We start from the raw sequence: 15,818 nt of genomic DNA on the forward strand, positions 1-15,818 counted from the left end.
GTGGCACCTAATCAAAAATGTTGAACTTTTATTAGGAAGGCTCACAACGGTGTTGTCAGATATCGTCATTCTTCGAAGCTGCTGTACGTTTGGAAGAAACTTTAAAATGTGCAAACTTTCAGCAAAATCGTATCCTCACTTCGTAATTTATCGTGCTCATCAGTCATTTTAGATGGTGCCGACAGGGTGTTTAGAGCATATGAACCACTATGTCAAGTAGCAAAGACATGCCCGCGAAAAACGTGTGCCGTCGTAATGGGGAACGGGAGGGCAGCCCACTTCAAAAAAAGTAAAAAAGCTTCACCCTATGTGAATTGAAACCTTCATCTTTTGACAATATAAAAGACATAAGTAGAGGTCACTTTTGGAATAGCAGACCCTTAGTTGAGGTCTCCCATATAGTAGCCGACCTCACTATAGAGTAGCAGACCTCAGTTGATCTCTCCTATAAAATAGCAAACCTCTGTTGAGATCTTCTATAGAATAGCAGACCTCAGTTCAGGTCTCCTATAAAATAGCAAACCTCTGTTGAGATCTTCTATAGAATAGCAGACCTCAGTTGAGTTCTTCTATAGAATAGCAGACCTCAGTTGAGGTATTCTATAGAATAGCAGACCTCATTTGAGGTCTTCTATAGAATAGCAGACCTCATTTGAGGTCTTCTATAGAATAGCAGACCCCAGTTGAGTTCTTCTGTAGAATAGCAGACCTCAGTTGAGGTCTTTTATAGAATAGCAGACCTCAGTTAAGGTCTCCTATAGAATAGCAGGCCCTTAGTTGATGTCTCCCATAGAATAGTATTCCTCACTATAGAATAGCAGACCCAAGTTAAGGTCTTCTATAGAATGGCAGACCCCAGTATAGGTATTCTATACAATATCAGACATCAGTTAAAGTCTCCTATAGACTAGTAAACCTCAGTGGAGATCTCCTATAGAATAGCAGACCTCAGTTGAGGTCTCCTATAGAATAGCAGACCTCAGTTGAGGTCTCCTATAGAATAGCAAAACTTAATTGAGGACTCCATAGATTAGCAGACCTCACTATAGAATAGCAGACTTCAGTTGAGGTCTCCCATAAAATTGCAAACCTCAGTTGAGGTCTTCTACAGAATTGTAAACCTCACTTGAGGTCTTCTACAGAATAGCGGACCTCAGTTGAGGTATCCTATAGAATAGCAAACCTCAGTCGAGATCCACTATAGAATAGGAAACCCTTAGTTGAGGTCTTCCATAGAATAACAGACCTCACTATAGAGACCTCAGTTGGGGTCTTCTATAAAAAAGCTGACCTCAGTTGAGGTCTTCTTTAGAATAGCAGACCTCAGTTGAGGTCTTCTATAGGATAGTATACTTCAGTTGAGGTCTTCTATAGTACAGCAGACCTCAGTTGAGGTCTTCTATAGAATAGCCGACCTCAGTGGATGTCTTCTAAATCATAGCAGACCGCAGTTCAGGTCTTCTATAGAATAGCACACCCCAGTTAAGGTCTTCTATAGAATAGCAAACCTCAGTTCAAGTCTTCTATAGAATAGCAGACCTCAGTTCAGCTCTACTATAGAATAGCAGACCTCAGTTAAGGTCTTCTACAAAACTCAATTCTACAAAACTCAGTTGATGTCTCCTATAGAATAGCAGACCTCTGTTGAGGTCTCATATAGAATAGGAAACAGTTAGTTGAGGTCTTCCATAGAATAGCAGACCTCACTATAGAGTAGTAGACTTCAGTTGGGGTCTTCTATGGAATAGCAGACCTCAGTTGAGGTCTCCTTTAAAACAGCAGACCTCAGTTAAAGTCTCCTATAGAATAGGAAACCCTTACTTGAGGTCTTCCATAGAATAACAGACCTCACTATAGAGTAGCGGACTTCAGTTGGGGTCTTCTATAGAATAGCAGACCTAAGTTGAGGTCTTTTATAAAACAGTTGACCTCAGTTGAGGTCTTCTATAGAATAGCAGACCTCAGTTGAAGTCTTCTATAGAATAGCAGACCTCAGTTGAGGTTTTCTATAGAATAGCAGACCCCAGTTGAGGTCTTTTATAGAATAGCAGACCTCAGTTGAGGTCTTCTATAGAATAGCAGACCTCAGTAAAGGGTCTTCTATAGAATAGTAGACTTCAGTTGAGGTCTTCTATAGAATAGTAGACCTCAGTAGACCTGAGTTGAGAATAGTAGACCTCAGTTGAGGTCTTCTATAGAATAGTAGACCTCAGTTGAGGTCTTCTATTGAATAGTAGACCTCAGTTGAGGTCTTCTATTGAATAGTAGACCTCAGTTGAGGTCTTCTATAGAATAATAGACCTCAGTTGAGGTCTTCTATTGAATAGTAGCTTCAGTTTAGGTCTTCTTTAGAATAGCAGACCTCAGTTGAGGTATTCTATAGAATAGCAGACCTCTGTTGAGGACTTCTATAGAATAGCAGACCTCAGTTGAGGTCTTCTATAGGATGGTGGACTTCAGTTTAGGTCTTCTGTAGTATAGCAGACCTCAGTTGAGGTCTTCTATAGAATAGTAGACCTCAGTTGAGGTCTTCTTTAGAATAGCAGACCTCAGTTGATGTCTTTTATAAAATACCAGACATCAGTTGAGGTCTTCTATAGAATAGCAGACCTCAGTTGGAGTCTTCTATAGAATATTAGACTTCATTTGAGGTCTTCTTTAGAAGGGGAGACCTCAGTTGAGCTCTACTATAGAATAGGTGACCTCAGTTGAGGTATTCTATAGAATAGGGGACCTCAGTTGAGGTCTTCTATAGAATAGCAGACCTCAGTTGAGGTCTTCTATAGAATAGCAGACCTCAGTTGAGGTCTTCTATAGAATAGCAGACCTCAGTTGAGGTCTTCTATAGAATAGCAGACCTCAGTTGAGGTCTTCTATAGAATAGCAGACCTCAGTAAAGGGTCTTCTATAGAATAGTAGACTTCAGTTGAGGTCTTCTATAGAATAGTAGACCTCAGTAGACCTGATTTGAGAATAGTAGACCTCAGTTGAGGTCTTCTATAGAATAGTAGACCTCAGTTGAGGTCTTCTATTGAATAGTAGCTTCAGTTTAGGTCTTCTTTAGAATAGCAGACCTCAGTTGAGGTCTTCTATAGAATAGCAGACCTCTGTTGAGGACTTCTATAGAATAGCAGACCTCAGTTGAGGTCTTCTATAGGATGGTGGACTTCAGTTGAGGTCTTCTGTAGTATAGCAGACCTCAGTTGAGGTCTTCTATAGAATAGTAGACCTAAGTTGAGGTCTTCTTTAGAATAGCAGACCTCAGTTGATGTCTTCTATAAAATACCAGACATCAGTTGAGGTCTTCTATAGAATAGCAGACCTCAGTTGGAGTCTTCTATAGAATATTAGACTTCATTTGAGGTCTTCTTTAGAAGGGGAGACCTCAGTTGAGCTCTTCTATAGAATAGGTGACCTCAGTTGAGGTATTCTATAGAATAGGGGACCTCAGTTCAGGTCTTCTATAGAATAGTAGACCTCAGTTGAGGTCTTCTATAGAATAGCTGTAGACCTCAGTTGAGGTCTTCTATAAAATAGCAGACATCAGTTGAGGTCTTCTATAAAATAGCAGACATCTGTTGAGGTCCACTATAGAATAGGAAACCCGTACTTGAGGTCTTCCATAGAATAACAGACCTCACTATAGAGACCTCAGTTGGGGGTCTTCTATAGAATAGCTGACCTCAGTTGAGGTCTTCTATAGGATAGTAGACTTCAGTTGAGGTCTTCTATAGAATAGTAGACCTCAGTTGAGGTCTTCTATGGAATAGTAGACCTCAGTTGAGGTCTTCTATAGAATAGTAGACCTCAGTTGAGGTCTTCTATAGAATAGTAGACCTCAGTTGAGGTGTTCTATAGAATGGCATACTTCAGTTGAGGTCTTCTATAAAATAGCAGACATCAGTTGAGGTCTTCTATAAAATAGCAGACATCAGTTTATGTTTTCTATAGTATATCTGACCACAGTTGAGGTCTCCTATAGGATGGCAGACTTCAGTTGAGGTATAGCAGACTTCAGTTAAGGTATCCTATAGAATAGTAGACCTCAGCTGAGGTGGGATGTTATGTATTTATGTGTCTGGTATTATCCTTCTTTTCATCTCTCCGATCCTATTGGAGATTGGAGTTTCTCTTTATGGGTTTCCTCGGGTTATGATGTAAAATAATGTTCTGGTTAAAACATTGATGCTGTTTACTTGGAAAACCTAGAAGCTCGATTTCAATGTTATGTTCAGCCTGGAATTTTGTTTTTATATCCAAAACCTCAAGTTTATTCCATAAAAGTGCAAAGTTGACTAAGCTATTCACATATAAATTCTATATTTTTCAGCAGAAAAATGTGAAATTGATCACATGAACAAAAATGTTCATTGACTTCGGTTGCAATTGAGATAATTAACCCTGAATCCCCAAATACTTGTCTTAACCAGTGTAACGGACAAATAAAGATTACATTACCCCATAAACTGGCAGTTAAATAATAATAAATATTCTTCATTGCCTAAATATTGTTTAATTAAACTGTCAAAGAAATCTTTTCCTTTGTGTTAAAGTCATTTTGTTTGAAATCGATGAAATTACTGAACTCTTGAGTTATTGCCTCTAATTCGAGCGATTCCTTAATGTCGATTACCTTTGCCTTGGGAAATGATGTCATTGACTTAGTTTTATGCTGTTTACTTTTGGGGGTCTCAAGTGTTGATGAAGTCTGCAAATGTCAGTTGAAAACAAAAACACTGCTCATCTTGACTGTATTTCAATAGACAGTTCTTCTAAGATGCAAGCTGTAACCTAATAAGTAGTCTGCCAAATGTGAATTATGAAATTATACAAACAGAGATGTGTGCCTTTTTGCTTCATCTTCTTAGACAGAATTATTATTGGAATTAATTCATTTTTTTAAGAAAGTGGATATTTGTTAAAAGAAATTTAATTAAAATGGCAAGTTCATGAAGGCATGAGGCATATTGTAATAAAGTTATTTTTGCCATGCTATCTTTTATGAGGGATTGACTTAAGAGTTTTGTAAATGGCAAACAGACATATTAGATTAATTGATTTAAATAGTCACAGCTTATATTTCAAATTAATGTTTAAATTTCAATAAAATCACTTTAGGTTATAGATTTAAGAGAATGATTGGAACATACCACGTAATTAATTAAATTGATTAACAGTAATAATTCCATGAAAAATAGTAATTATTATTAATTAATACATCAGTCTCATCTCGCCACATCCAAAATCTATCAATATTTCCACGAAATTAGTTACAAAACAATTTATATATTTTTTGTATAAGTTGGGGAAGTGGTCATAAATCACTTGATGTTGTTTTGGATACTGTTGCTATGGATGTAGCAGCAGAGGACGAGAGAGAGAGAGTAAACAGTTTAATAATAATAAAAATCAACTACAATTTATCGGACAATAACTCTGCCCCCAAGAACAAGTATCATTTATTGATGACCGCTCTATGACAACGCTCTGCTCTTCACAATGGATAACAGCCTGTTTTTATGTTCGAATAAGACCTTTGTTAGGTCTGAAAATAGCCTCAAGTATTTGTAGGGATTTTCTCTCAATGTTTGTTTCTTTTTTTGTGGCCATTCTGTTATTGAACATTGAGGAAATACTTTTTTTTTTGCTTTTGTATTTGTAAATATTTTTGTTTAATACCAAAACCATAAATTCTCTGGGGCACACACCGAAAAAGAAAAAAAAATCTTTACACAACCACAAACACAAGGTTATGCATTTTACAGGGGTTTCCCCCACCCCATCCTTCTTTGTAGTTTTATTTGTATTTTGCCAACTTGTAAAGACCATTTGGGTACAAAGTGGTCAAAGAGAGGAGACAGAGATAGAGGGTCACTAGACCTCCCCTATTGTCAGCAACGTAAGTTATGGAATCCATAAAATTTCTGTTTTTTTTTTGTTTTGTTTCTTCGTAAGCATAGAAAATGTTTCTTTAGGGAGAAACTTAAACAAGTTTTGTTTGATCTAAGAATTTTTCAAGAGGATTTAAGCATTGATAACTTTTCAAACAAAATATTGATACATTAGTTAAATATCAGATTAGAAAGCTTTAAGGATTGAAGTTTGAGATTTTAATTTAGTTGTAATATTTGAAATTTGATAGAGAAAAATTGACAATGAGGAGGGAAGATCGTAGAAAACTGCTTCAGGCTGGTTCAATCAACACCTGTGTCCCGGCCAGAGACTGCCACATCAGTCTACACACGATATCCCGGAGTACCTGTTTCGGTTTATGTTGCTCCCAAAACCACAATTTTTTGTCGTCACTGATTGCTAATTTCTATATGGATTCGATAGTAACCATGTTGGAATTAAGGAAATCGGTCAAAATATTGCCATATAGGTGTGGGCGTGGCGCGCTCCTAAAGACTATTGTTTTTTTACAATTTTGGAAATTATATCATTTTTGCTAATTTCTGCAGAAAGAATAGCTATTTTTTGGAAATTATAACAGATATTGTATCATTTTTTTGTTAGGTAGGTAGGATCGTTGTCTTTAAGAAACTTTCAATAAATTACCGCAGCGTTTAGGTACTAAATTTTAGTGAAATTCCTACTTTAGTGGAACAAAGGTTTGCTATACAGAAAGATGACCGAGAGTGTCCTATTTTAGCACATATATACTTTTGTACCCGTCCCGCTCCATTCCCTCCGTTTAACACTTTTTTAATTTATTGAAATTACATGCGTAAAATATGTGTTTTTATACCCTCAGCAGTTATGTTATCGAGGGCATGTACACTTTCATAAGGGCAAAATGTGCCTCATCAAAATAATGGTTTTAGACCCCAGTTGGAGTCGATTTAGCAATGTTCGTCCGTCTGTATATCTCTCTGGCTGTAGTGCACGATAACTTTCGAACGGATGAGCCATATCGGCCCATGCTTTAGGTACCTCCCCAACAAAAGTTTAACGATGTTCCATAAATTTGTTCGCACAACTCTTGGATCTAGTAACCGATACTTTGTACACCGCGAATTTTCTACCAGACATAGACGAGGTTCCAGTATGGACTTTATCGGCTCACTCCTTCTGGGACCTCCAACACAAAATTTCGTATGAGTTCAAATCGCTTTGATTTTTGGTTGTGGCAACTTGTGTTGTACACCATTACGGCGATAAAATCCATACTTCCAGAGAAAAAAGCTCGAAAAAAAGCTTGAAAAGACCCCTGTGGCACCATGTGTAGTGGCTGGAGCGCACTATAACTGTCGAACTGATCGACCGACTTGATCCAAAATTTTACCTTCGTATTATTTTATCCAAACTGAAAATGAGCCATATCGACCCATTCCTTCAGGTACCTCCCACACAAAAGTTCAAAAATGTTCGGAAAAATTGTGCGCATGATAACTCTTAAACGGAATGACCAATTAGGTCCATACTTTGCACATCGTGAAATTTCTACCAGACATAGATGACGTGTCAATATGGACTCTATCGGTCTACTCAGTCGGGTACCTCCCACACAAAATTTCGGATGAGTTCAGCATAAGACCTGCTCACTGCCACCACTACAACGGTACAAGTTTTTTCAGGGTCAAGTCCATACTTCCTGAGACAATAGTCCGAAAGTTGGAGCGCACTATAACTCTTGGTCAAAAATCTAGCCTTCGTATTATTTTGTCCAAACTTAGTTTTAGTTCGAAGGTAGGCAATATCGGTACACAACTTCCGTTACCTCCCTCCAAAAATTTCAAAAATGTCACTTAAACACGCTATACCTTTAGAAGGAAGCACCGATCCAAACTTTGGATCTCCTAATATTTTGTCCATACTCGAAATTGGCCCATATCCTCTTTCGGGTACCTGCCGCAAGTGGTTGAAGTGTTCGAAGATCCTTTGGAAATTTATAGCGATGCTAATCGTTGTGGTCCTGTTTACAGCGATATTGTGTTTTTTTGTGGGCAAGTCCATGCTTCCTAACGTAGTTATCCAAACGTAGTTGTTCATGTTATACGGTGTCCAACTAAAATGACTAGTGGGTGCAATATCTATCGAAAAGAAATGATTCCCAAAATAAGATCCACTTCCAAAATGATCTCTGTCAATCAATTCCTTCATATACGAGGGCAGTTCGGAAACTTCTTAGCCTAGCACAAAAAGCGCGGTATAAACAGAAAAAGTTAATTGTTTTGGAAACTTCCATCTCTGTTATGAACACATGTTAAATTTTGTTTCGATCTGGCAACTCCTTCATATAGAAACAGGTGTTCAAAAAAGACGCATCCGCAATTTTTTACAATGGAAAAATTAGAAATGCGTGCTGTCATTAAATATTTACATAAAAAAGGTTTATCGGGACAAGAAATTCATAATGATATGGTGAATGTGTTAGGTGAAAGTGCTCCTTCATATGCAACAGTAAAAAAATGGGTTGCTGAATTTAAACGTGGTCGTACAAGCATTGAAGATGAACCACGTAGTGGACGTCCAAAAACAGCAACAACAACAGAAATTGTAGGCAAAGTGCATGATATGGTATTAAATGATCGACGAATAAAAGTGCGTGAAATTGCTAATATCATGGGCATCTCAAATGATCGAGTTCATTTAATTTTGCATGAAGAACTACAGATGAAAAAGCTTTCTGCAATATGGGTGCCGCATTTCTCAAGCTTGTTTGGATCGTTTTAAGCGAAATAAAATGGATTTTAAGCGTCGTTTCATAACTGTTGATGAGACATGGATCCACCACTATACTCCAGAGACAAAAGAACAATCCAAACAATGGACTGAAGCTGGCGGAAGTGCCCCAAAGAAGGCAAAAACAATTCAATCGGCTGGTAAGGTTATAGCAACGGTTTTTTGGGACTTCAAAGGTATTTTATTGATTGACTATCTGCAAAAGGGTAAAACAATAAATTCAGAGTACTATTGCAACCTTTTGGATCAATTAAATGTACAAATTCGAGAAAAACGTCCTGGCTTACAACACAAAAAAATAATTTTTCATCAAGACAACGCACCAGCGCACAAGAGTGTTTTAACAATGGCTAAAATCAACGAATTAAAGTACGAGTTGCTTGACCACCCACCTCATTCTCCTGATTTAGCTCCCAGTGACTTTTACTTGTTCCCAAATCTAAAAAATTCCTTGCTGGCAAGCGTTTTACCTCAAATGAAGATGCAATTACAGTTGTAAACCACTATTTTGAAGAACTTGAGGAAAACTATTTTAATCAAGGGATAGAATTGCTAGAAAAGCGTTGGACTAAGTGTATTGAAGTTTCAGGAGATTATATTGAAAAATAAAAAAATATTTTTGAAAAACTAACTATTCTCTTTCATTGATAGGCTAAGAAGTTTCCGAACCGCCCTCGTATGTACCTCCTCCGCAACAATTTTTAGTATTAATCCTTATCCACATTTTATCAGCAAGATGTACGAGCCGACATCAGACATTACGAAGCCGACTGATACTTTTTTACTTGTTAATATATCAGAAGGTATAAAAAACACAAAAACACTCATATTTTGAGGAAAAATAGGTAAAGAACTCAGAAGTGTAAAAAACGATTCTGAACCACTGTACGCCAGTACGGAGGAAAACCCATGACCAATATGGATGTGGTCGTTCACTAAAACTTCGGTGAGATGCAATTAATACCGGGAGTGGGTGCATTTGCGGGACTATTTTGCTGCATGCTGTGTGAATAGAGTCCCAGCTGGAATTGAAACTCCCCCGCAGCCCATCCAATAGTAGTCGTTCATCTATACTACAATGCTTATCATGAGTTCGGGTAATCGGTGCACGGCGCTGCCTGAGCAGATCAATGAGGACGCTCCTACAAAATAAGTGGAGGGTATCACAGTTTTTCAGATATAACGAGGTGATCGGGACACTCGTCTGACAAATAGTGGCAATCGGCCGTTTCTCTTGTCTCCATAGCAAACCGCCAAATTACATCACCTCTGAACGCTGCAATTATATCAAATGTGGTCAAGCTAATTGGACTACTTTCAGAAAATTCACTAACCACGGCTTCAGAGATCTGTCATCTTTCGGTTTGTGGTGAATACCTGAAGTGAAAGTGAAGTGATATGAGCGTAATGAGCTTCGTTGAGCAAGAGTCCGGGGCAGACAATCCCATGTGCGAAACAGTTATTCGGGGTCAAATGTCAAAATTTAGGAATTTTTTAGGTTTTCGGATTATTTCCAAAAATAGTTCTAAATTAGGGATAGGTAAGTCGACTATCGATCAATCGATTAATCGACTTTTTGCAGTCAAAGTCTAGAAATCGTAGTCGTCTTTTGTCGGGAGGGAAAATCATGAGTGGATGAAATAATACGATGTGCAAAGTCTGTGCCAATTAGAAACTCCCTTCGAGAATTATCTTGAGGATTTGCCATTTTGTTTGGTGCGGCCAGGACCGATATGGCCCATCTTCGAACTTAAACTATGCTTGAATAAAGTATTACGATACCCAAAATTTAGTTCGAATCGGTTGATCCGTTCGAGAGTTATGGTGCGCACCAGCCAGACGGACGAACATGGCTAAATCGACTCCAAGTTGATCCGTTCGAGAGTTATCGTGCGCACCAGCCAGACGGACGGACATGTCTGCAACAAATTTCGTCCAAACATACTTGGGGTTTAAACCATTATTTCGATGAGGCATATTTTTTGGTATTTTTTCTAGCCTAAAGGCTGAGGGTATAAAAATTAGTGAATGTAGGTACACATTTGGGTATAGCCCCCATATAAAGGTACCGCTTTGTGGAATTTTGACGATTTAGACAAATTTTCCGATCGATTTGGCTGTATTTTTGCAATTTATGTTCTAAGGGAACATATGCCTCCTTGCAAAAAAATATTTAATATAGGTCCTCGTTTAGTTATAGCTCCCATATAAATGTACTTTCCTATTTTCGGAATTTTGACGATTTATAATTATTATAACATGCCTGTAACAAGGGGAATAAGTTACCTGGTGGCGAATGGGGGCAGCTGGAATTCTTTAATCGTAAACTAGAGGTTTTCCCCTGCATTTAAAAAATATCGAGTTGCCCAAATGGGGCCAGCATTAGTAAAACTCAACATAAATTAATAGTATTGATATTTAAAATACCAGGAAAAAGTTAACTAAGTTAGAAAACGCTATCCCAATAAAAAAATACCACCACTAAGTTAGAAAACAAATTATGAATGTGTTTTTTTCGTAAAAATATTGTCAATACGCTCAACTTTAAGTTTCATTTTGGAAATTGTTCAATTACCTCTTCAATTTTTTAAAATTTCACTCATAAACTATGAATGATTTGCGAATGTATTTTACGTTTTTAAGGCACCACATACAAATCACAACTTCTTCGACATAACTTGGCATATTACCGCTGTAAATAGACCAAAATAACACTGAATGCAAAAAATTTGGTGTGTTTAGAGAATATTTATTTCAATTACAATCAAATTTGTCGCCATAAATTTTTCGATTTTTGTCCACTGTGCGATGGGACGTTACTTCAAACGGTAAACCCTAGCTTTCCCCCAAAATTCAGTTTTGTGGGAATTTTTGCTATTTCCCCTTTATACGCATGAGAGATACCAAGGAACGGTGCTGACCGGCTTTGACAGTCCAGGATTTATCTTGGTCCCTCCCTCATTTCAAGTGGGCACTGACCTCCCCGTGTTGTCACCTGGGGTAGCTGTCTTTAACATCCGTTAAAGGTAATGAGTAAAATGTGTCAAACATGGGTTTAGGCGCCGGCTTAGTCACCCTCCCCTAGAAAAAACAACCTACTATGAAAAAACGTAAGAAAAACAAATCCCTCTAAAGTTGACGTCCCCCGCAAACGTTTTAAGGACCATGATTTGCGAATCTGCACCTGGAATGTTCGCACTCTTTATAGAGAAGGTGCAGTTTACGCATTGGTAGATGTACTTGAAAAGTACAGGGCCGACATTACTACCAAACAGGAAATACGATGGAATGGCAAAAGCGTCACAACAACACCTAAAGGTGATGCACTGTATTAGAGAAGCCATGACATAAATCACGAGTTTGTTTGTGGATTTGTAGTTGGTCGGAGGTTAAAACACCTGGTCTCCAGCTTCACGCCAGTGAATGAAAGACTTGCTGCAATCCGAATAAAAGCAAAATTCTTCAACATCAGCTTTATTTGCGCTCATGCTCCCACTGAAGACAAGGACGATCAGACCAAAGATATATTTTATGAGCGCTCAGAAGAAACATATGACCGTTGTCCTGCCCATGACATTAAAATTATACTAGGCGATTTTAATGCCAAAGTTGGCCCAACAGCCGGAAAATTCAGACTCCATAGTGAATCATCTTACAATGAAATGAGGCTGATGGACTTTGCATTTAGCAGTACCGGATTTAAACGTCTCGACATCCGTAAGGGCGCCAAATCAGAAAACAAAAAATCAAATTGATCACGTTGTGATAGATAGTAGACATTCATCGAGCGTGTTGGAGATGTGCGTTCGTTCCGAGGGGCAAACATAGACTTGTTGCGGCAAAGGTATGCTCCATGTTAAACGTAGCAAACAAAGTACGAACAGACACAACACGAAAGTTAGATATCGGTAAGCTGCAATCACAACAGATAGCCACATCATATTCCACTCAACTAGCCCAATTGCTTAATCAAAGCACTCCTCATCCCCATAACATATTAGCGCAATGGCAAAGCATTTCCAACTCCATGCAAACAGCCGCAAAATCCATACTTGGATATCAGAGACCTCCACCAAGGAATCCACGGTATGATCAGTAGTGTCGTGCTGCTACCGAAGAGAAAAATGCGGCATATAGGGCTACTTTACAATCCGTAGCAACGCGTAGCGCACGAGAGAGGTATCGAGAGAAAAGAAGAAAGGTCTTTTCCACAGAAAAAAGAGAGAAATGGAAAAGCGGGTGTGTGAAAAAATCGAGATGTGCAGGAGTCAGAATGAAGTCCGAATATTCTACCAAAGAGTGAAGCATCAAACTGATGGGTTTGGTACAGGCTCCTTCTCCTGTAGAGACCAGCAAAGATGAGGTAAAGACAGCAATAAATCGGCTGAAGAATAATAAGCCAGAAGGAGCCGATGTCTTACCAGCCGAGCTGTTCGAAACCGGAGACGACACGCTAATAAGGTGTATTCATCAGCTAGTTAGCACCATCTGGCAGGAAGAACGAGTACCCGACGATTGGAACCTGAGTATCCTGTGTCCCGTCCACAAGAAAAACTATAAGACTGTATAATCTAACTATAGGGGCATAAGTCTGCTCCCGATTGCCTACAAGATCGTGTCAGTGATATTGTGCGAGCGACTAAAGCCTATGGTCAACGAGAGAATTGGGCCATACCAATGCGGCTTTAGACCTGGCAAGTCCACCATTGATATTTATCGTGCGGCAAATCCTGGAGAAGACCCAAGAGATGCCGATCGACACCTACCACCTTTTCCAATGACTTTAACTCCTCAGTTAAAATAGGAAAGAACCTCTCCGAAGAGTTTGTTACCAAAAGAGGTTTCAGGCAAGGAGACATTTGTTCGTGTGATCGCTTCAACATCCTGCTGGAGAAGGTTATACGAGAGGCAAACGTCAAAAGAAGTGACACTATCTACACCAATAGCCACATGTTACCTGTTTATGCTTATGATATAGACATTATGGGACGGTCAGGAAAATAAGTAACTGATACCTTTATGAAGGTCGAAGGAGAATCTGCTAAAGCGGGTATGGCGGTAAACGGCGGGAAGGCCAATTTGATGCTGTCGGCGCGCAATGCGTCCATTGAGCTCGGACCAACTTTTGAAGTTGGTTCCTATAATTTTGAGGTAGTAAAAGACTTCGTCTATCTCGGCACCGTCGTAAACACAACAAACGACATCAGTTGTGAAATAAAAAGAAGACATGTATTGGCCAACGAAAGCTACTTTGGTTTAAGTAGCCAGTTTAAAAACAAAGCCACATCTCGTCAAACAAAAATAACGCTTTACAAAACACTGATACTGCCTGTGATGATGTATGGTTCCGAAGCTTGGGTACTTGCGCAAGTGCTTGGTGTGTTTGAAAGAAAAATTCTTCGAAAGATCTACGGGCCAATCTGCGTTGACGGTGTATATCGACGTCGTATGAACCACGAGCTATATCAGCTATACAAAGACATGGATATAGTTAAAAGTATCGAGATGCAACTATTGCGTTGGCTAGGACATATCATAAGAATGAGCAATCATTAACCCTCTAAGAGGGCGTATAAATACGGGCTGCTTGGCGGTGCACGCAGAATTGGCAGGCAAAGAAATATATGGTGCAAACAAGTGGATGAAGAGATGAAAAGGCGCGGTATTCCAGAAAGCGAAGCAATAAACAGAGAGAAATGGAGATCTTTTCTTAGTTCGGGCTATGGATCAAATGATCTGTAAGGGGCTAGCTAAGTAAGTAAGTAAATATACATTAATGGGATAATCCTTATTTAGTTTGCTTCAACTTTTACTTTGACAGGAAAATCGTGAAGAGTGTCGTTTAATCACAAATTGAGAGAATAAAACAAAATACATGCTTCCACAGACACAGCTTCCACGCAAATTAACTTTAAGGTCAATATTTGTTGCCACTTCAAAAAATATTTCATTTTATCCAAATCAATTAATTTGTATAATATACAATCACAACTCCCTGGTTTTAAAACGGTAAACCTTGGCTTAACTATGTTAAATTTTCGAAACTATTGCATGTGAAAAAACTGAGGATGAATCTTATATTGTGTGTCAAGCACTATAAGGACAAAAATCGAATTGTCTATATATTTACATGAAATATGTACATTTTCGACTTGATTAAATCGACAATAAAAAGGTAAGTCCCAGACTAAAACGTAAAAGGACCATTGCTTACGATTTCTTATCAACATTCCCTTATATCTATAAAATTCGAATTAACTTTATTTTCGACATTTGCGTTTTTCCCCTCAAATTTCAAATGCATTTGCAAGGAATCAATTATTTTCTTTAACCTAAAAATGTCGTATTGTTTCACTGCTACTTCGCATACAAATTAATCAAAGTTTCTAAAAAAACAATACCTCAATGCCTCCCTCAAGGAACAATTATTTATATCTTACATTTACTTTTGCTTTCCTCTGCAAATAAACTAAAGGATAGTCAACAAAGTACTCACTCAATACATTGCTGCAGTCAATTTCAGGCAAAAAACTTTTCTGAGTTATTTGTAGAGATTTATCGAATTCGTTCGTTCGTTTTTTACAGTTTCGCATGCAGCAAATATTGATTATAGAATCTAGAGGACAGAGGCAAAATGTCAGCAAAAAAGTTTCAAAAAACGTTCAATCAACATTAAAAAGTAGAGAAATTGATTTATATCGTAAATAACGACATACTTTTTTTCTGATCAACTTTGGTTTGTTGTGACAAATTCGTTTCATAGCTATATTCGTTCTATGTGTTGGTTGTTTTTGTAATGGTTACTGTCACATGCATTTGTAATGGTGATTACAAGAGATTAAAGTGAAAGAAATATAGTTTGTTTTTTTTTTTGGGAATATATTATTTCAATTAACAACCAATTCGGTAGGAGAATGTGACTAAAATATTTACCAAAAGTTGGATCTATATGGGGGCTATCTCAATTTTACCAGTATAGCTCTTTTAACCACTAGAAACCCTAGATGTCAATTTATAGTTATTTTGGTGGGAGAATGTAGATAAAAATCCCAAAGTAGTTAAAATCGTCGATCTAAGACGAAATTTTTTCGTAGAGACATTTTCTTAATGTCCTGTCTTAAAATATTCAATTA

Source organism: Musca autumnalis, unplaced genomic scaffold, assembly GCF_047663935.1.
Source record: "Musca autumnalis isolate F117 unplaced genomic scaffold, ASM4766393v1 scaffold_1, whole genome shotgun sequence".
Lineage (NCBI taxonomy): Eukaryota > Metazoa > Arthropoda > Insecta > Diptera > Muscidae > Musca > Musca autumnalis.